This window comes from Eptesicus fuscus, chromosome 1, assembly GCF_027574615.1.
Source record: "Eptesicus fuscus isolate TK198812 chromosome 1, DD_ASM_mEF_20220401, whole genome shotgun sequence".
In the NCBI taxonomy this organism is placed as follows: domain Eukaryota; kingdom Metazoa; phylum Chordata; class Mammalia; order Chiroptera; family Vespertilionidae; genus Eptesicus; species Eptesicus fuscus.
In genome coordinates this window covers 68,902,563-68,923,940 of record NC_072473.1, presented here as the reverse complement: position 1 = coordinate 68,923,940, position 21,378 = coordinate 68,902,563, and positions in this window count along the sequence as shown.

Sequence of the window (21,378 nt, the reverse complement as noted above, 5' to 3'; positions counted from 1 at the left end):
AATAGCTATGATCACAATCCCAATACAATGTGAGAGGGAATAATCATGTTCTTTCCTAAGCTTTTCTAAGTTCAAAGGCAAATATACATTTCCAGCACTGTGATTATCTTCAAGTGTTAAAATGTGATAAATGACCTTTATTTTATACTAGAATCAATCTCAGGTTCCACTGAGCTTTCTTTCCTTTTTGTCAGTTCTTTAAAATTTTATTTTGTATTGGTTTCAGGTGTACAGCTTAGTGGTTACACAATCATATATGAGGAATCTAAAGAACAAAATAAATGAACAAACAAAATTGAAACAGATTCATAGACACAGAGAGTGAACCGGTAATTGCCAGGCGGTAGGCAGTGGGGAACTGGGTAAAAGCAATGAAGGGATTAAAAAAGCACAAATTGGTAGTCACAAAATAGTCACTGGGATGTAAGTAAAGCATAGGAAATATAGTAAATAATATTGCAATAACTAGATATTGTGTCAGTGGGGTACTGAAATATTGAGGAAACATTATGTAAAGTATATGAAGGGTCTGGGAGCAGTGACAATCTGATATTAATGAGTAAAATCATTGCCTAAAACAACACTTCTAAATGCAATTCTTTTATATATATAACTAGAGGCCCAGTGAATGAAAATTCATGCACTGGAGGGGGGTTCCTCAGCCCGGCCTGCCCTCTCTCAGAGTCTGGGAGCCCTCAGGGGCGGGAGGTGACATGGTGATCAGGGGAAGACGATGCCCCCATCACACCTCTGTTGCTGCCACTGTTGGCAGTGCAAGCCTCAGCTGGCCCTGGTTACCTGATCCTCGGGCAGCCCAGGGTGGCCGCGGGGTTAAGGGGACTGGACACCTCCATCTTGTGGCTGTGGGTGCTGCCATCTTTGAGGGTATGGCAGTCAATTAGCATATTCCCTCTTTATTAGATAGGATATTAAATATATTCATATCTTTCTGGGCCAACAGAAAGAAACTCACTACAGACTGATTCATTTGCCTCTCAACATAACCATTATTGCTTGTCTCATTTTCAATTCCTATAAGTGTATTCCTAGTATCACATGAGCTCACTCATCTAGGGGAAAAGATGAACAACATAGACTGAAGAACAAGAACAGCATCCATCAGACTGTCAGACCTCAGAGGGAAAGTAGGGGAGGGTGGGGACAAGGGAGATAGATCAACCAAAGGACTTGTGTGCTTGCATATGAGCCTAACCAATGATCACGGACAACAGGGGGAGGGGGGCTTGTGTGTGGGGGGGATTGGGAAGGGAACGGGGGGAGGGGGTTGAGGACAAATATGTGATACCTTAATCAATAAAGTAATTAAAAAAAAAAAAAAAAGAAAAGTAATACAATAATTAATAAATAATAATATAAGGATAAACTGTGAAAAAAAAAAAAAAAATAAATAAATATATTCATATCTTCACTAATAAAAGAGAAAGATACAAATTGACCGTACTTTCGCAATACCCACCAGCCAATCAGGAGTGAGTATGCAAATTAACCCAACAAATATGGCGAGTTAATTTGCATACACAGGCACTGAGCAGCCTGGGTCCCGGGAACATCCTTGGGACCCAGGTCACTCCTAGCCTGTAGGCCCATGCATAGGCCCTGAGTGGCTGGGATCCCAGAATGCCCCCAGCCACTCTGGGACTACGGGCGCAGGTGCCAAGCAGCTGGGGGCGGGGTGGGAACATCCACTGCATCGCCATGGTGATGCAGCAGATGTTCCGGCCCCATGGCTGCTTGCCTGTGCGCAGGCGCCAAGTGGTAGCCTGGGTCCACGCCCCTAGCCCAGCACCCACAACACGGGGCCTGGGTCAGCATGCTCCCCCAGGCTGCAGGGACACTCCTCTAGCCCAGTGGACACAACACAGGGTGTCCTCTGCACATGAGCTGCAGAGGAAACACCTTTTCTTTTCTTTTTTTTTAAAAATATATTTTATTGTTTTTTTACAGAGAAGAAGGAAGAGGGATAGACTATCAGAAACATTGATGAGAGAGAAACATTCATCATCTGCCTCCTGCACACTCCCCACTGGGTATGTGCTCCCAACCAAGGTACATGTCCTTAACAGGACTCAAACCTGGGACCCTTCAGTCTGCAGGCCGACGCTCTATCCACTGAGCCAAACCAGTTTGAGCGTAAATACCTTTTCTGACCACTCATTGGCTAAGCTCCCTGTACGCCGCCACTTGCAGTGTTCTTGGTAACTTGGGTAATCAGAATCCAAGAAGGTGATCTAGGGTTTTTCAACCACATTCCTGGAGGAAAAAATGAAGGTCCACTACTGGAGGGGCTAAGAAATGTCATATCCTGTCCTAGCCGGTTTGGCTCAGTGGATAGAGCCTCGTCCTGCCGACCGCAGGGTCCGGGTTCAATTCTGATCAAGGGCATGTACCTAGGTTACAGGCTCCTCCCTGGCTGGGGCCCACATCAGGCTCATGCAGGAGGCAACCAATCAAAGTGTCCCTCTCACACTGATGTTTCTCTCTGTCTCTCCCTCTCTCTCTCTTCCACACTCTCTAAAAATCAATGGAAACATATCCTCAGGTGAGGATATAAAAAAAGAAAGAAAGAAATGTCATATCCTATGAAAGACACATCTTGAAAATGCCTAAAGAAAATTGTCAATTTTTCACGGTGAAGGGACTGGAGTCCGTGTTGATGAAAACACCTTGGCTGCTGCAGTGGCTGGCAGTGGCTGTAGCAGTGTGGTGATGGGGCTGGCGCCTTCCCCTGATCAGCCTGGTCGCCTCCAGCAGAGCAGCTTAGGCCCACTCCCCACAGGGCCTTAGCCATCAGTAGGACATCCCCTGAGGGCTCCCAGTCTGTGAGAAGGGGCAGGCTGAGCTGAGGGACCCCCCAGTGCACGAATTTTGTGTACCAGGCCCCTAGTATAATTATAATAGATATTTATTATTCCTCAAATTTAATTATATATATATATATAGATATCTATATATATCTATATATATCTATCTATATCTATATCTATATCTATATATATATATAAAGTATATATATATTTAAATGATTTTTAGAGAGCAAGGGAGGGAGACAGAAACATTGGTAAGAGAGAACCATCAATCAGCTGCCTCCTGCAGGCCCCCAACTGGGGATTGAGTCCACAATGGCATGTGCCCTGACAGGGAATCAAACAGGTGACCTCTTGGTTCAAGGGTCAACTCTCAACCACTGAGACACAATGACAGGCCACACATACAATTCTTAATTAAAAAAGATCCAGGATTTTTGGGGAGAAATGTCTGATTGAGAACTGGGACAAAGAACATACAGGATAAAACTAAAACACCTTGGTCATCAGAAAGCAGGGAATTTCTCAAATAATGATGGGAATATGTAAAAATAAAGCTTGAGGTAGCTTCAGTGGTATTCACCTGCTTAAATCAGGAACAATTTCAGAATAATATTAAATAATGATAATAATGGATCTATATTAATAAATATTGATGAATGAATAAATTGTAAATGTGCTGAGAACCCTAATATTTACATGGATTCAAAGTATTTCTCCACAAAATAATTGTTAATTACAAAATATAAAAAGAGTAACTTTACAGTGGAGAAGCTCTGCAGACACCACCCTAATCAAATAATCAATGTGAACACCATCTGTAATAGGACAGATTGAAATATTGCACCACCTGATAGAATGTAATCAGAAGAATGCAACATCACTTCTGTGACAAGCCTGTCAAAGATGCATAACCTGAATTCATCATGAGACCACTTCAAATAAATCCAATTAAGGTTCAAGCTACAAAATAATTGGCCTAAAATATTTAAAGTGATAAAGTTCATGAAAATAAAGTATAAGGAACTGTTTCAGGAAAGGAAATTGAGGTGACATGACAACCAAATGCAATGCATGATTGTGAATTGGATCCTTTTGCTATAGAGAACATTATGGGATAACTTGAGAGACTTGACTAGGGGGTCTGAAATATAGGTGATAATGATGTATTAAATGATAGTCTTTTGATTTTAATAGTTATATTGTGATCATATAAGAGAATACCCTTTATGTTAGAAAATACACAATCAAATGTTTAAGGTTGATGGGGCATCATGTTAGGAACTTATTCTACAGTGGATCAGGAAGAAAAAAGTATTTTAATATGTACGTCCATTCTATTAAATGTTCTATAAGTTTGGCATTATATGTGCATGTTTCTGTATAAAGGGAAGGCAATATACTGGTAGTGGCTGAAAAAATAGCCTTTGAAAACCAGAAAGACCTCAGCCTGATTCTTGGCTTTATTGTTTAATAGTTGTGTGACACTGAACCAGTTATTTAACTTCTGTGATTCTAAGTTCCCCTCTCTGAAATATGAAGATAATGACAGCTACATTCTCACTTGGCCTCTGTTATAGTTAAATGCGATGACATCATGATACGTGTCAGACTCTCTGTGATGAATCAGATATATAAAAAATTAATTCATTATTGACTAACAATTTTAGAAAGTAAAATAATAAATTATTAAATTTGAATTAAATAGAATAGACTATAATAGACTATACAAGCGTGCATTTTATTATATTCAACAAACATAATATTACAATTTATACACACACACACACACACACACACACACACACACATATATACTAGAGGCCCGGTGCATGAAATTCATGCATGGAAGGGGGTCCTCAGCCAGGCCTGCCCCCTCTCCAATCCAGGGCCCTGTGGGATTGGGCCTAAATCGGCAGTTGGACATCCCTCTCGCAATCCAGGACTGCTGGCTCCTAACTGCTTGCCTGCCTGCCTGCCTGATCACCTTCAACTGCCCTCCCCTGCCAGTCTGATTGCCCCCAATTGCCCTCCACTGTCAGCCTCATCGCCCCCTAACTGCCCTCCCCTGCCAGCCTGATCACCCCCTAACTGCTCCCCTGCCAGCCTTGTCACCCCTAACCACCTCTGCCTCAGCCCCTGCCACCGTGGCTTTTTCCAGAAGGATGTTCGGAAGATGTCTGATATAATTAGCATATTACCCTTTTATTAGTATAGATAATGAGAACAGATATCATAAGAAGAATAAATTATAAAAACTATACATTGAAAGTATGAGTATAGGCAATTAACTGTTATATGAGTGAAATAATGATTTTCCATATTAAATACCTATATTCACACTTTGAAAGACACTACATATACAAAAATCTAAAGTTTTAATGAACAAATGAGTCTCCTCCTGGTTAATTAATTTACATAAGCTAGGCTGGACTGATAATAATGCTACTCCCAAGGAATAATGTATATATAACTTTTTCTATGTTTTGTTTTAATAACAGAGTAGAGACTACATCTCACATAAGTATGTTGACAGAACTAAAAGAAATTTTTAAGCAATTTCAGGAAGCTCAAGTTATTCATTTTAAATTATTACTCAAAATTAAATGAATAATGCCATTTTAAAATTCATCTTCAAATGTTTATTGATAGTCAGTTCCAAAATTTTAACCTGTAAAATTATAATAAAATTACTTTTACATGAAAGAAAAGGATTTTATATTTTATACATTTGAGTTTTAGTTGATGAATGATATAAAGATATCACATGTTGTAATACAACTTGTATCAAATGTGACTCATCACATGAGTTCAAGAACATCTGAGTTGGTCAATACCCTGTTAAATGAGACAAGCACTTTCTTAGATATTGTGACAATGTCAATGTGGTTATAGAAGTTATTAAACTCAGTTTCTATACTTACCTCATTATGGACCTGTAACAAACAGTTCACTTACAGAATTGGTTCACAAACTATATTTTGAGTAACACGGGCTTAGTGCTTTGAATGGATTATCTCAAGAAATAATGTATATAAAGCACTCAACACCATGCTTTATATGCACAATATATTTTAAATAATTAATATTATTTATATGCATATATGCATAGCCTGTGGACAGACAATAGTTTAGGGAAGGCCTGGGGAGGAGTGGGAGTGGGGTAGAAGGGGTAAAAGGGGGGAAATGGGACATCTGTAATACTTTCAACAATAAAGATAAATTAAATATTTAAAAAAAATATAAGGTATTGCCACAAAAAATAAAGCACCTAGAAACAAATTGAACCAAAGAGATAAAGACCTGTACTTGGAAAACTATAGGACATTGAAGAAAGAAACTGAGGAAGATACAAATAAGTAAAAGCACATACTTGTGTTCATAGATTGGAAGAATTAACATTATTAAAATGTCCATACTACCCAAAACAATCTATAGATTCAACATAATTCTTATTAAAATACCAATGGCATATTTCACACATCTAGAACAAATACTCCAAAATTTATATGGAACAAAAAAAGACCCCAAATAGCCTCACCAATATTGAGAAAGAACAAAGTTGGAGGTATCACAATACTTCTAAATTATATTATAAAGACATAGTAATCAAAACAGCCTGATACTGGCAGAATAACAGGCATAGAGATCAATGGAATATAATAGAGAGCACAGAAATAAACCCACACAATTATGGTCAATTAATATTTGACAAAGGAAGCAAGAATATTCAATGGAGTAAAAACAGTCTCATCAATAAAATGTGTTGGGAAAATTGGGCAGGTATTTGCAAAAAATGAAATTAGACCACTTACACCATACACAAGAGTAAACTCAAAATGGATAAAAGACTTAAATGTAAGTCAAGAAACCATAAAAATGCTAGAAGAACACATAGTAAAATCTCAGGCACCTCTCACAGCAATATGTTTGCCAAATATTTCCTAGGACAAGTGAAGCAAAGGAAAAAATAAACAAATGAAACTACATCAAACTAAAAAGCATCAAACTGAAAAGCGAAAGAAACCATCAATAAAATGAAAAGGGAACCCACTGTATGGGAAAACATATTCACCAATGATACATCTGATAAGGGGTTAATTTCCAAAACATATTTAAAAACTCATACAACTTAACAAAAGGAAAACAATCAATCTAATAAAAAATGGGCAAAGGACACATCTCTAATAAAGGCATACAGATGGCTAATAGACATGAAAAAATGCTCAACATCTCCAATCAACACAGAGATGCAAATTAAAACCACAAAGAGATATCACCTCATACCTGCCAGAATGGCTACCATCCTACCTAATAAAAGAGTAATATGCAAATTAACCTTAACTCCACTACACCCACAAGCCACACCCACAACCCACACCCACCAGCCAATCAGGAGCAGATATGCAAATAAACCCAACCAAGATGGATACAGCCACAGAGATCAAGGTTTCCCAGGCAATGGAGGAAGCCAAGCTTTCCGCCTGCCCTTGCAGGCCTAAGCCTCCACTCAAGCTATAATGTTTCAATTATAGAAGGTAAACAAATCCAAACAGAAATGGTGGCAGCCATGGAGCTGGAGAGAGCAGGCCAGGGTAAGCCAAGCTTTCCACCTGCCCTGGCTGGCCTAGGCCTCCACTCCAGGCTACAAAGTTTCAATTATAGAAGGTGAATTAACCCCAACAGAAATGGCTGCCGGCCATGGAGCGAGCAGGAGGCTTGGCTCCGCTCCAGGCTACAAAGTTTCAATTGTAGAAGGTAAATAAATTCCAGATACCAGGGCCTCTACTTGGGTCACCAGGGGGCGTGGCTGGCCTTCAAACCACCACAGGCCCCTCGCTCAGGCCGCCCCATGCCCCAAGGGAACCCCAATCCTGATCTGGGACACCTTTCAGGGCAAACCAGCTGGCCCCCACCCTTGCACCAGGCCTCTATCCTATCTAATAAAAGAGTAATATGCAGATTGACCATCACTCCAACACACAATATGGCTGCCCCCATGTGGTCAAAGATCCTGCCCCATGTGGACACAAGATGGCCACCACAAGATGGCCAGCAGGGGAGGGCAGTTGGGAAGCACCAGGCCTGCAAGGGAGGGCAGTTGAGAGAGATCAGGCCTGCATGGGAGGGCAGTTAGGGGTGACCAGGCTGGCAGAGGAGGGAAGTTGGGGGCAAACAGGCTGGCAGGGGAGCAGTTAGGCATCAATCAGGCTGGCAGCAGAGTGGTTAGGGGGTGATCAGGCTGGCAGGCAGAAGCGGTTAGGGGCAATCAGGAAGGCAGCCAGGCGAGCAGTTGGGAGCCAACAGTCCTGGATTGTGATAGGGATCCCAGATTGGAGAGGGTACAGGCTGGGCTGAGGGACACCAACCCCCCTCCATGCACGGATTTCGTGCACCGGGCCTCTAGTTAATAAATAATCAAACAACAAATGCTGGAAAGAATGTGGAGAAAAGAGAATCCTAGTGCACTGTTGGTGGGAATGCAGATTGCTGTAACCACTTAGGAAAACAGTAGGGAGTTTCCTCAAAAAATTAAGAATGAGAATGTCTTTTAACCCAGGAAGTCCACTTCTGAAACACTGAGGAATCTATGCTAAAAATCCTGAAACATAATCATAAAGAATATATGCACCCCTATGTTCATAGCAGCATTATTTACAATAGCTAAGATTTGGAAACAACCCAAGTGCCCATCAGTAGTTGAGTGAATAAAAAAGCTGTGGTACATTTGCACAGTGGAATACTATGCAGCAGTAAAAAAGAAGGAAATCTTATCTTTTGTGACAGCATGAATGAACCTGGAAATTATTATCCTAAGTGTAATAAGCAAGTCAGTGAAAGGCAAATACTATGTGATATCACTTGTATGTAGAAACTAGTGAAAATAAATGGATGAACAAAATATAAACAAAGGCATGGATACATGGCACAGATTATCAGAGAGGAGGGGGCCAGTGAACTGGATGAAAGAAGGTGAAGGGATTAGCCAAAGAACATATTCACATAACCCATAAACACACAACAGTGAGGTAATGGCCAGAGGGAAGGGGTGGCGGGGCCTGGGTAGAGGTGAGCAAAAGTGGGAGGAAATGGGGACTTCTGTAATAATGTCAACAATAAAAATAAAGTAAAAGAAATAAAATAAAATGGTCACCACTAAGCTTGAAAGGCTTTATTTAATAGGAAAAGCAGGTTTAAGTCATTAAGATGTATGCAACTTTAAGTTAAAGCCTGCTCACAAATGGTGCAAACAGCAGATGTGCAATCTATCACCCATTCAAAAAGAAGGTACTATCCATTCAAAAAGATATCCATGCTTCATTAATAACACCTGTCTGAAGTTCAATTGGTAGTTACAATATAGTCATGGGAATGTAAAGTACAGCACAGGGAATATAGTCAATAATATTGTAATAACTATGTATGGTGCCAGAAGGGTACTGGAAATATTGGGGGGGAACACTTTGTAAAGTATATGATTATCTGACCACTATGCTATACATCTGGAACTAATCTATCTATATTAATAAAAGCCTAGGTTTTATACATATATATATAGATTATTTTCCTCAAATTTATAATACCTTGCTGTTTCTAAAATGTATATAATACCCTACTATTTGTAATATTTTTTCATTTTAATTTCTTTATTGATTGAGGTATTACATATTTGTCCTCATTCCCCCATTACCTTCCCAACCCCCTCCCCACTCATGCAACAATAAAAAAAGGAGCATGGCCAACTTTCATTAATAAGTAAATTATAATCCTTGGTCTTTTGTTGTGTCTAAGTGTATGTACAACCCTACACTTACATCTTAAACTCTTGTTCATTTTTTAATTCACTATAGTTTAATTATTTTTTGTTCATGGTAAAAACTCAATAAACATTTGCTAAATTTTAAAAATAAATAAATAAAATTATTATATATATATATATATATATATATATATATATATATATAACATCATGGCTTAGTTATTGATTATGTTGGGTTGATTATTCTCTATTTAAAAGTGAACATATATCCTATATATTCTTATGTTTTAAATTTATCTTTATTGTTGAAAGTATTGCAGATATCACCTTTTTCCTCCCATTGACCTTCTCCCCCCACCCCATCCTCCCCTTAGGCCTTCTTATTAAATATCATAACTATGTACTACTTCTTGATAAATGTGGTGTTTTTGTGGTCATCTGTTTAATATAGTTTTCAGTTTGCAACACATTAAACTTCTAAGGAAAATATCATTCTTGCTCACAATGTGTGTGATGTGGACAAATAATATATAAGGCCCTTAAATGTAGGATATGTGTTTAAATAATTCTTAGAGAGCTCTTCACCAACCTTCTAATGTAAAGTGAGTCATTCCTTTCTGTTATTCTTTATATTGGACCCTTGTTTTATCTTTCATGGCACTTATTGTAATTTTTAATAGGTTTATTTATTTATTATTTACTTGTTCTTTCTCTTGCCTCCACCAGAATGTAAGCTTCATGAGGCAGGGCCAGACATGTTCACTATTGTATTTCTAGAACTTGAAACATTTCCTGGCACGTAATTAGAGTGCAATAAATATCAATAGAATGAATGTTCTTATTATTTTTATAATAACCTTTGCACTTAGCATTATAGTAGTATTTAATACATGTTGATTATTAGATTTTTGGAAATTACATAAGTAGTTTAGCACTATCTCCTCTGTGTATTGATGTTAATACTGAACTTGTTAAGATGATATTACATTTGTTTCCTATTCTTGTCTAAACGAAGGTTGATCTCTTTCTCCACACTGCCAACTTTAATAATGTACTCGCACTGTTCCTCCAAGCCTCTGAAACATATGCAGCCCATTTTTCAATTTGTTTTATTAACATGTAATATTCAGAGGAGCCAAGTACCATATGTGACCAGTAAATCAATGCTGCTAACGGAAATAGTACAAGAGCAATACCTAATGCTGGAAAGGAGCAAGAAAGAGTGAAGCAAAAAAGAGAGAGAGAGAGAACAAAAGGAAATATAATCATCAAGCAGTCTACATCATAGAGAAAAATGAAGCAAGTAAAAAGCTAGTTATTTACCAGGTCTCTCAGTGTGAAAGTGGGAAGAACCCTGATTTGGAAATCAAATGATCTTGGTTTGAATCCTAGCTCTATTATATACCAGTTCTGTAAGCCCAACCAGATGACTTAATATCTTGGATCTTGTTTCCACTACTTTTTAAAAGGGGTTGTAATAGCCTCATGTATTACGAGTAGTGAATGAGATCATGTATATGTGAGTCCATGGACAACTACATTTTATACTAAATATAAAATTTAATTTCAGATAATTTTAAGTTCAACTCTTTAAATTACTGACCGTTGTGCTTTGTCACTTACTTTGGTGACAATTATTTAACATTTTTGAGCCTCAGTTTTCTCATCTGAACAATAGGCATAATTGCATATACCTAATTGGATCTCTGGGAAAGTTATCATGTGCCATTATCTTGAATTGTGACTCAATACAGAGTAGGCAATTAATACATTGAAACTGCTTCTGTTATAATAGTTAATGTGTAAACTATTTTCTCTAAATGTTTCACTGTGTGCATGTGTATGAATGAGGACAAGAATTTGCATTATAAGAGCTTGCATCAGAGAGACACATGTAGGTATAAAAGGGACACTAATAGTCTACAAAGGCCAATTTAGAAATTCTATGAGCTACTACTATAAGCTCCAAGACTAGTATATGAATTAAAGCTAATTTCTAAATTTTCTGGAGATTGATACTCTGATATAGTGTCATAATGCCACTCACAAAACCCCCACAATTGTTGTAAAAATAATCAAAATAGTGGATTGGGGAAACTTTGCAAGTATAAACATGTTATAGAACTGCCTAATGAAAAAATAAAAAAGAATGCACTTCATCTTGTTCAACAATGAAAGTTGGACAGGTAATAGTATAAAGGTCAATAGTGATCATAACAAATGATATAATTTTCCACTCTAAGGGTCAAAGAAAATAGACCAGAGAAATTTTCAGAATAAAAGGGTCATTTTCTAGAATAGAACATCTGGTGATAGAGATGTGAGGGAACAGAGTTTTGAAATAGTATAATGAGATTCAATGAAAATCAACTTAAGCATCAACTGCTGAGCTAGGACAGCCTGGTCTGAGAGGGAAGGGTGAGATTTAGATAAGACATATTCTTCTGAATTACCCTTCTTCTTACCATTCCCATTAATCTTGCTCCCACAATTGGTATGCTTTACAACTATTAGCTATGTGAAGAGGCTTTGCTTTTAATGAGCTTATCTGGGACTATGGCCAATGGTGTATTGGTAAAGGTTTAAAAAGCACTGTCCTCCAAAACTCTGATTTGTAATGTTTGCCTATTTCCATGATGATAATATTTCCACCACAGCTAATTTGAAGCTACCAATGGTTTAATTACCAGCTTGAGTAATACTGAAAAATATAACACTCTTGTGATCTGGTAGTAGCCAGTCCTAATACACCATTCACTGTGGTGTGGCTGCCATGTGCATGATTTCTGGATAAGGTTATGTAATTTCATGTGGAATTGTTGAGGCAGACAAAGATACACTCATAGGAAGCCCAGCTGAGATGCATTCAGCTAATTGCATAATAGCAATCCTTTATATTGAATATTTCCATAATATTCTCTCTAATAAATACAATTTACATTTCAAGTCTCTGAAACTGTTTAATTATTAATATCTTCCTGGAGTTTGACTTCTTTCATTGTTGTCTTCTCTTATTTTCTTCTGGGTTAAATATTCTGAAATATCTTGCTGCTGGGGTCTGGCCTATTGGGACTGAGTGAGATGGGCCAGACACATCCTGGAGCCCTCCCACAGTCCCTCCCTGGCCCTGATCATGCACCGGTGAGGTCCCTCAGCCTGGCTTGTGCCCTCTTGCAATCTGGGACCCCTCAGGGGATGTTGGCGGGCTGGTTTCAGCCAGATCCTGCAAGCCACTCCCCTTGGGAGGGCGCCAGATGCAGGGCACATGGCTGGTGAGCACTGCTGTGGCAGCACAAGCCTCTCCTGATAGGGACTGATTGGGCACGAGCCCACAGCAGGCACAGTGGGGCCAGGATGAGCGGGAGTGACAGGTAGGAGCTGCAGGAGGCGTTGGACTGCGGGTTTCGGCCCAATCCCTTCAGGCCACCCAGAGGGACCCCACCCATGCACGAATTCGTATTACTCTAGTATAGTCAGTAATAGTATAATAACTATGTATAGTGCCAGATTGGTACTTAAATTATCAGGGGAATCACTTTGAAAATTATGTAGTTTCCTAACTACTATGCTATGTACTTGAAATTAATATAAAATAATATTGAATGTCTTGTAATTGAAAAAATATAAATGTATGATTGCAAAAGCAATCATGTCCAGGTGTAATTCATTGTTTTCTGGTCACCTGTGAACTAAGAAACAAGTTTATTATGCTTTGGTCAGCTGTAAACTAAAAGACAAGTTATCTGCCCTCACACTCACCCACCTAGTATATAATTGTAGAGAAGAAACAGAATAGTTGCAAAAACACATTCCATTTAGAGAAAGAAAGAATAGAAACCACATAGAAGTTACTTATCTATAGCAATGATCAAATCATTTCAGGGTAAATGTTGTACACACCCTAATAATAGGCATGAAAGTATGAAATTGAATTTTATAAATTGAACAATTATTTATTTCACATAATTGGTCAGTGATTTCAAGGAACTGACCAGTTTATTCAGGTGTTCAAAAATAATATTTGAATTGTCCTTTTGTCAGGATATTTAAAATAACCTTAAAAGTTTAAATTTCTAACCCAACATAAAAGAAAAAGAAGATAATGAAAATGACATTTACTGATTGCCTATTATAGTCATATATTCAATGAATAAAAAATAATGATTGACCACTATTTCAGGCACTGGGAATAGAGGAGTGAAGAAAATGGTAAAGTGCATCCTCTCATAGAATTTATATTCTAATAGGAGAACTGACAATGAACAAAAATATAATTACATATATGTTGTGTCAGGTTTTAAGTGCTATAGAGAAAAATAAAGCTTGGTAAGGGTGTTAAGAAGAGCCAAGTTGGGTTGGTGGTGGTTTTATTTTATATAGTTTTCAAGGAAGATTTGAATAGAGACTCAAAGAGAGTGTTTGTGAAAGGCTGCATTTAGTCATGGGGAGGGGATGGGACTGGGGAGAAGGTGTTAATGGGAAAAAAGAGCACATCTGTAATAATTTAAACAGTAAAGATGAAGTAAAAAAAAAAAGAATTGTACCAAATTTCATATCTCTATATATAAAAGCCCAAGTGACTAAAACGACCAGAACAACAGGTCACTATGACACACACTGACCACCAGGGGGCAGACACTCAACATAGGAGCTTCCCCCTGGTGGTCAGTGCGCTCCCACAGCCAACTTCCCCTGGCCGACCAACTTCCCATGGTCCCTCTCTCCAACTGGCAGGCCCTGATCGCTGGATCAGGGCCAGGCCCAGGGCTGGGATGGGGAGCTGGGGGTGAGAGGTGGTGGACATGGACCCTTTCCCAGGGGACCCAAGGGCCAGCTCCCTCCTTGGGGCTTGGGACCAACCTTCCATGCCCCATTCCTCCCCTCAGCCAGCAAACCCCAATCTGCCCGCTACCCGCCCGCCACAGTGGTGGCGCAGCAGCGAGGGAAGGAGGGGGAAGGCAGGCAGGGAAACGCACAGTGGCGGGGCACCAAAGATGGTAGCTTCAGTGTCAGTTACTTCTGTACCCCTCCTGGCGACCATTACCTCCTCTCCGGCCCGGCCCTGATCAGCCTGGCCCTGATCGGACTTGATCATCGGCCAAGCTTGGGGACCCCACCCATGCATGAATTTCATGCATCAGGCCACTAGTATATATATAATAATAATCTGGCCACTCTGTGTGTGTATGTGTGTGTGTGTATATATATATTAGAGGCCTGGTGCTTGAATTCATGCATGGATGGGGTCCATCCAGCCTGGCCAGGGGGAGGGGACATGGGCAGTTGGCCGGTCTGCTTGCTGGTCGAACTCCTGGTAGAGTGGACAATTTGCATATTAGCCTTTTATTATATAGGATATACACTGAGTGGCCAAATTATTATGCGTTCAGAGATCATAATAATCTGGCCACTCAGTGTGTGTGTGTGTGTGTGTGTGTGTGTGTGTGTGTGTGTGTATATGTGTATATATATATATATATATATATATATATATATATATATATATTTATATTTATATATATTTATATATATACATATATATTTATATATACATATATATATTACTAGAGGCCCGGTGCACGAAATTCGTGCACTGGGGAGGGTGTCCCTCAGCCCAGCTTGCACCCTCTCTAATATGGGACCCCTCGGGGGATGTCCAACTGCAGGTTTAGGCCCGATCCCTGTGGAATCGGGCCTAAACCAGCAGTTGGACATCCCTCTTACAATCCGGGACCGCTGGCTCCTAAACGCTCACCTACCTGCCTGATTGCCCCCTAACTGCTCCCTTGCTGGCCTGATTGCCCCCTAACTGCTCCTCTGTGGGCCTGATTGCCCCCAAATACCCTCCCCTGCTGGCCTGATCACCCCCAAGGCTTTTATTAGTATAGATATGACCCTGCACAGAAAATTTTACTAACCCTGCTTTACAAGAAGGGCTTGATGATTGAATCATTAGGACCAGACACCAAGATTTCCTTTCTTTGAATAGTGGAGGGAATACTTATCTTGTCTTTAAGTTGCCCGGAAATTAAAATGAGATAATGACTTAGAAAAGTATAAAAGCACCATATAAAGACAACTGTCTTTTTAATGAAGTGGTAAAATGAAAAACACTTTTTATTCTCCCCTTCCTTCCTTTACAGCTTTTATTTAAACTTTGAAATTTATAAAAATTTCACTCCAATTTTCATTTCTTTACATTCAACATTATTTTGTATTAGTTTCAGGTTTTATATTAGTTACAGAAGAGTGGTTAGACAATCATATACTTTACAAAGTGTTCCCCGATATTTCTAGTACCCTCCTGGCATCATACCATCATTACAACACTATTGACTATATTCCCTATTTAAGTGACAATAGGTTTACAGGTTCCTTCCAGTCTTTATTTTGTGTTACTTGACCTTCCTTTTCTTTCTCACTTCTTCCCTCATTTTCCTTATATAATATCTCAATTGGCCATCAAAGCTCAGTGAAGGCACTGGGACACGCTTCATCCATTTTACAGACCAGGAAACTGAGGCCAATTCCAGTTGGCTGTGAAACTTGACTCAGCACACAGGAAGCCCTCAGAGCCATGCTCTTTGCACTTCCTAAGGGGCAGCCGCCCAGCAAACAGAACAAACCTTCCAGTCACGCTTCCGAGCCTCTTTCTCAAGCACCTCTTCATTTCGGATGCTCCACATTCTTTCCTCTCCCCCCATTCTTTACTACCCCCCCTTCTCCGAAGCAGGTGGAAGGCTTCCCACTCACTGCCTAGGCATGCTCTGCCATGGGGCAGGGTGTCGAGAGCTTGCTTTTGGGTCAAGGCGGGAGCAGGAGTCACTGCCTCTGAAGTGTGAAGGCCGCCTGAGCTTGGCCAGTTAGCACTGGGAGCTTCTCTGAATCACATCAGTCAGTCCAGTACCCTGCAGTGCAGCACCCCTCCACTGAGGTGGCACCACCCCTCAACCCCCACCTCAGGGGTGAGGGTCCTTGCCCTTCTGCCAGGAGTCCTTCCATGCCCCTTGATCCCTGGCTGGGCCCACCCACGTCTTTGGGGCACTGCAGAACCTCTGTCTCTCTGCAGATGAGGCAGATCCCTGCCCTAGGTCTCCGCAAAGCTATGAATCTGTGGCCAGAGGCCTGGTCTGGGTCTCAGCAACCACATGCCTGCAATGTTCCCAGGGACCCCGGGAGCGGCTGGGCAGCCCGGCCACGCCCCCCTGGGTTGCCGATCTCCCCAGGGACCCCCCGGAGTGGCTGGGCGGCTCAGCCAGGCCCCCCCCCCCAGGTTGATGATCTCCCCAGGGACCCCCGGGAGCGGCTGGGTGGGCCCGGCCAAGCCCCCCCAGGTTGACGATCTCCCCAGGGACCCGGGAGCTGATGGGCGGCCTGGCCACACCCTCCGGGGTTGCCGATCTCCCCAGGGACCCCCGGGAGAGGCTGGGTGGGGCGGCCACGCCTCCCCGGGTTGAGGATCTCCCCAGGGACCCAGGAGTGGCTGGGCGGCCTGGCCACGCCCTCCCAGGTTGCCGATCTCCCCAGGGACACCCGGGAGCGGCTGGGTGGGGTGGCCACGCCCCCCCGGGTTGCAGATCTCCCCAGGGACCCCCGGGAGAGGCTGGGCGGCCTGGCCATGCCCCCCGGGTTGCTGATCTCCCCAGGGACCCCCGGGAGTGGCTGGGCAGCCTGGCCTCGCCTCCCCGGGGCGGCGATCTTCCCAGTGACCCCCGGAACTAAGAGGACTGGGCGCCGCCATCTTGATCTTCTCAATGGCAGGATAGGCCACCCGGAGTCCCGCCCCCCAGCCTCCCGCCGGCCCAATCGTGGACGTAGCGGAGGTGCGGTCAATTTGCATGTTTCTCTATTATAAGGTAGGATATAAATTTACAAATTTACAAGTTTCACATATGTACATAAATTTACAAATATATATGTATATATATATATATATATATATACACACATATATATATATATATATATATACAGTTTATTAACCCTCCTCAAAACATTGGTATAATAAATATCAGTTGTCAGCATTATAATCTTATAGAGGAGGAAAGGAGAGGGAAGATGGAAAAACTACATTTTGCAAAGAAACCAAGTGTCATACAAATTCTATCTTTCTATATTTTATTCTGGATGGAAAAATAAATATGGACAGTACTGAGCAGGGGAATAAGGCTTATCATCAGATTGAATTGAATGTGAATCCTATATATAACACCACCTACCAGTTGTAAGAATTTAGGCAAGTTAATTTTTTTTAGTTTCCTAGACTGTAAAAATGGGTTAGCACCTACTGATCTTACAGCTTTGAGAAATTTAACAAAACAATGTGAAAGGTGTAGAACCCTCCTGGCAGATGCTGTATTGATTGCCTTGCCCTTTTCCACAACATACCTATGAACCACTTTAAATAATTTGAAAAAATAGCATAACCTACAAAGATATAGTTCATAAGAACATAAATGTAATTCAGTTTGATGCAAATAATATACTTGACTCATTGATAGTATAGCAAGCTGTTGAAAAAGGGGGGATTTTTTAGTCAAACAAGACCTAGAGTTTCCTTTCTCTTTTCATTAGTTAATAATATGTGTCTAGTATGTAGTCACACACTTTAAATGCCTTCTGGTTTGATTCTCACAACAGTCCTATAAATTCAGTCTTATTATCTCTACTTTATTGATTTGAAATATGCTCAGAGAGGTTAAGTAATATATTCATGATCACAAAGATAGTAAGCAGAAAATGTGGTATTTGAACTTGTGCATATTCAATTTTAAACCCATGTCTTTTTAAAAAAAAATTATATTGTTCTGACATTATAGATATCAGTTTGCAGATCCTATAAGCATTGTCATATGGTTTAGTTTATTTCTCTAAAGGCTAGATCAGTAGTACAGTGGTAGGTTAAATCAAAAGCAATACTCATCAGTTTTCATTTCTGTCTCTTTCATACCACTGAAGGAGTCTCCATCTTTTGAGTCACGTTGTTTCAGTTTCTGTGACAGAAGCTATATTAGTTTGCTCCATTTCAGGGGAAACTTTCCCAATTCATCTTTGACATTCTGAATTTCTGCATTTATTCGCAGTTTGTTGATTGTATCATAAATGTTTCTCAAAGCTGGATCAGGCTGACATTGGAATGGGGTCATGCAGATGTAGATGGTTAATCTCTACAGTAAAATGGAAGTACCCTTGAAAGAGCCTCTGAGGACTTTAGCTTTGTAACCATTATAATATTTTGGACATTTATTTTTACTTTTTAAAACAAATGTCTTAGTGATTACATTTTTGACAATTACTTTTTCCTCTGGAGATATATGTGCTATCAGAAGGAAACTGTTGAAGAATACCAACATCCTAAGTATAGATAGTTCAATTTACTTATGGAAAAATAAATGCTTGGTGCTTCCTAAAGTTGGATTGGTTTCACATGTAATGTTATGCCCACTTTTGAAATCATTCTGAGTCTACACAATAATGTTCTTTGGAAGTAAGAAAATGTTTTTAAAAATGTTCAAAATCAGTAGTAGTCTCAATAGACCACCACATATTTGAGGTGTGTTTTTTTTTTCCAATGACAGTGTTTGTGTAGGAACCTCCATTTGTCAATTGTCCACAAGTTTTGAAGTTTTAAAAAAGATAATTCAGCCCAGCTGGCATCCCATGCACCATAGAGGTACCTGGTTCGATTCCTGGTCAGGGTATACACCCAGATTGTGGGCTCGATCCCCAGTAGAGGGTGTGCAGGAGGCAGCCAATCTATGTTTATCATTGATGTTTCTATCTTCTCTCCTTCTCCCTTCTTCTCTCTCTAAAAAATCAATAAAAACATTTTTTAAAAAGTAATTCAGAGTTTTAACAGTACCTATATGAAAATAATTCCCATTCCATTTACAGAATTAAAATTTTATGAAGATTGTCATATATAAATTTGTCAAAATGAGATTTTAGTCTTCCTAAAAACAAAACAAGAAGAAAATTAACTAAACTTTCACTCTGAGTTTGATACTCAATCAATGAAAAATCCTACATTTTTTAGGGAAATTATGTTTTATCTCAAAATACCTGCAACATTATAAGTCATTTTCCCCAGTACTTGACAGTTTGTTATCAACATCAAACTTTCTCTTAGTTTTTGTGTAAAGCTTTCTCTTAGTTTTTATGAGATATCTTAGTATTATTAAATCAACATCAGTGATTCCTGAGTCTTGCACAGACTTTGTAAATAATCTACTGATATGTCCATACAGTTCAATGTTGTTATAAGTGTAAGTTTAATGAGCATTTTCCTATATGTAGTTTATTATTTAAAGTGTATAGTGTACTTTTATAAAATAATAATAAATTTGAAATATTTCTTGTGTTATCACACCTATGGTCAAAAAAAGAGGAAAGTAGCTTGGCAAGTTATAATAGTGACTATTTATTGGATGCCTACTATATGATAGGTGATTTCCTAAGAATACTTTATTTATCCCCACAACACCCTGTGTGTTCTAGTAAAGTATTCTTATACTCCTTTTACAGATAATGAAATTGAGGCTTTCAGAGGTCTTCTAACTTGTTCAAATTCATATGGCTAATATGTAATAAAGCCAGAATTTAAACCCAGATATATCTGGCTCCATAGCCTGTTATTTTTCATTATATGAAATTTCTTCCTGTGATTACTTTAAATGAGAAAAGCCTAAAAGAATTCAAGACATGTTCTTCATAAGTCTGTGTTATTTTCTTTGAGAAAGCTAGCTGTTTTGGTCCTTGACAAGTAAACTTTCATTTATTATCAAAGTTAAATTTACTGATTATTTTTCATAAATTTAACCTTTTTTCTGGGTATGTTGTTTTGGGGACCTCTTTACTATGAAACTAGTGGAAAGGAGGGAAGAGCTCTAGGAATTTTGTCATATGTCATTAGGTTCACTTGAATTAAAAATTGTGTTTTTTCCTATCTCTTTAGTTTTTATGTATATATCTATTCTATCATATTTAATGCTAATTGTTTCATATAAACCTGGGCCTTTCTTAAGCACACTGTACTAAAGGGTCTCTCTTTGTCTTGAGAATTGTTAAACTATATTGCCTCTTTATGAAGAAGTACATATTTCTCAGGGAAATAATTCTTTTAAAAGGTTAAAATGAATAACAATAAAGAATAATTTCAGTTGTTTAAATAGGGAACTGAAAAAGTGTAATCCAAGAATGCTCTTTGGCACCAGACCCCTGGTACTTTCATTTGATTGTTTAATAGATACAATTTCAGTCTAATAAATTTAGTGTCTCTTATTAATCTCCTGAGGGAGGCAAACAAGTGTCAATGTCCATGTTTTCCTCACTTAAATACTTCATTGCAGGCACATTACTACCTGTAAAATACTGCATTGTGTTTGCCAAAATGGAAATTTTTCTAGTAAGAGATTACATAAGAAATGGTGATGTTTTCTAACATAGCTTTGAATTCTTCTTTCATCAAGTTAATTTTTCCCTTGTTTCTTTCACGTTTTGCAAAACATGACAGAAAAATACTAATAAATCATTGTGTGCTTTAATGGTTTTCTCCATCCAGTCTTGGGTCTTCCTGTATAACTCAACTTGGTTCTCAGCTCAACCAGAAGCATGGTGACTCAATGTCCTGTCTCCATTTACTTAGCATTTTTTCCTGTGGGCAATACTCACCCAATTTAAAATTAACTTCATGCCAGATGTCATTTATGGACATCAAAAGATCCGTTGCCAAGATATCTGATACATTTTTTTAGCAATTACTTTGGGTTGAGTGTTACGAAAGTTTTTCTAATA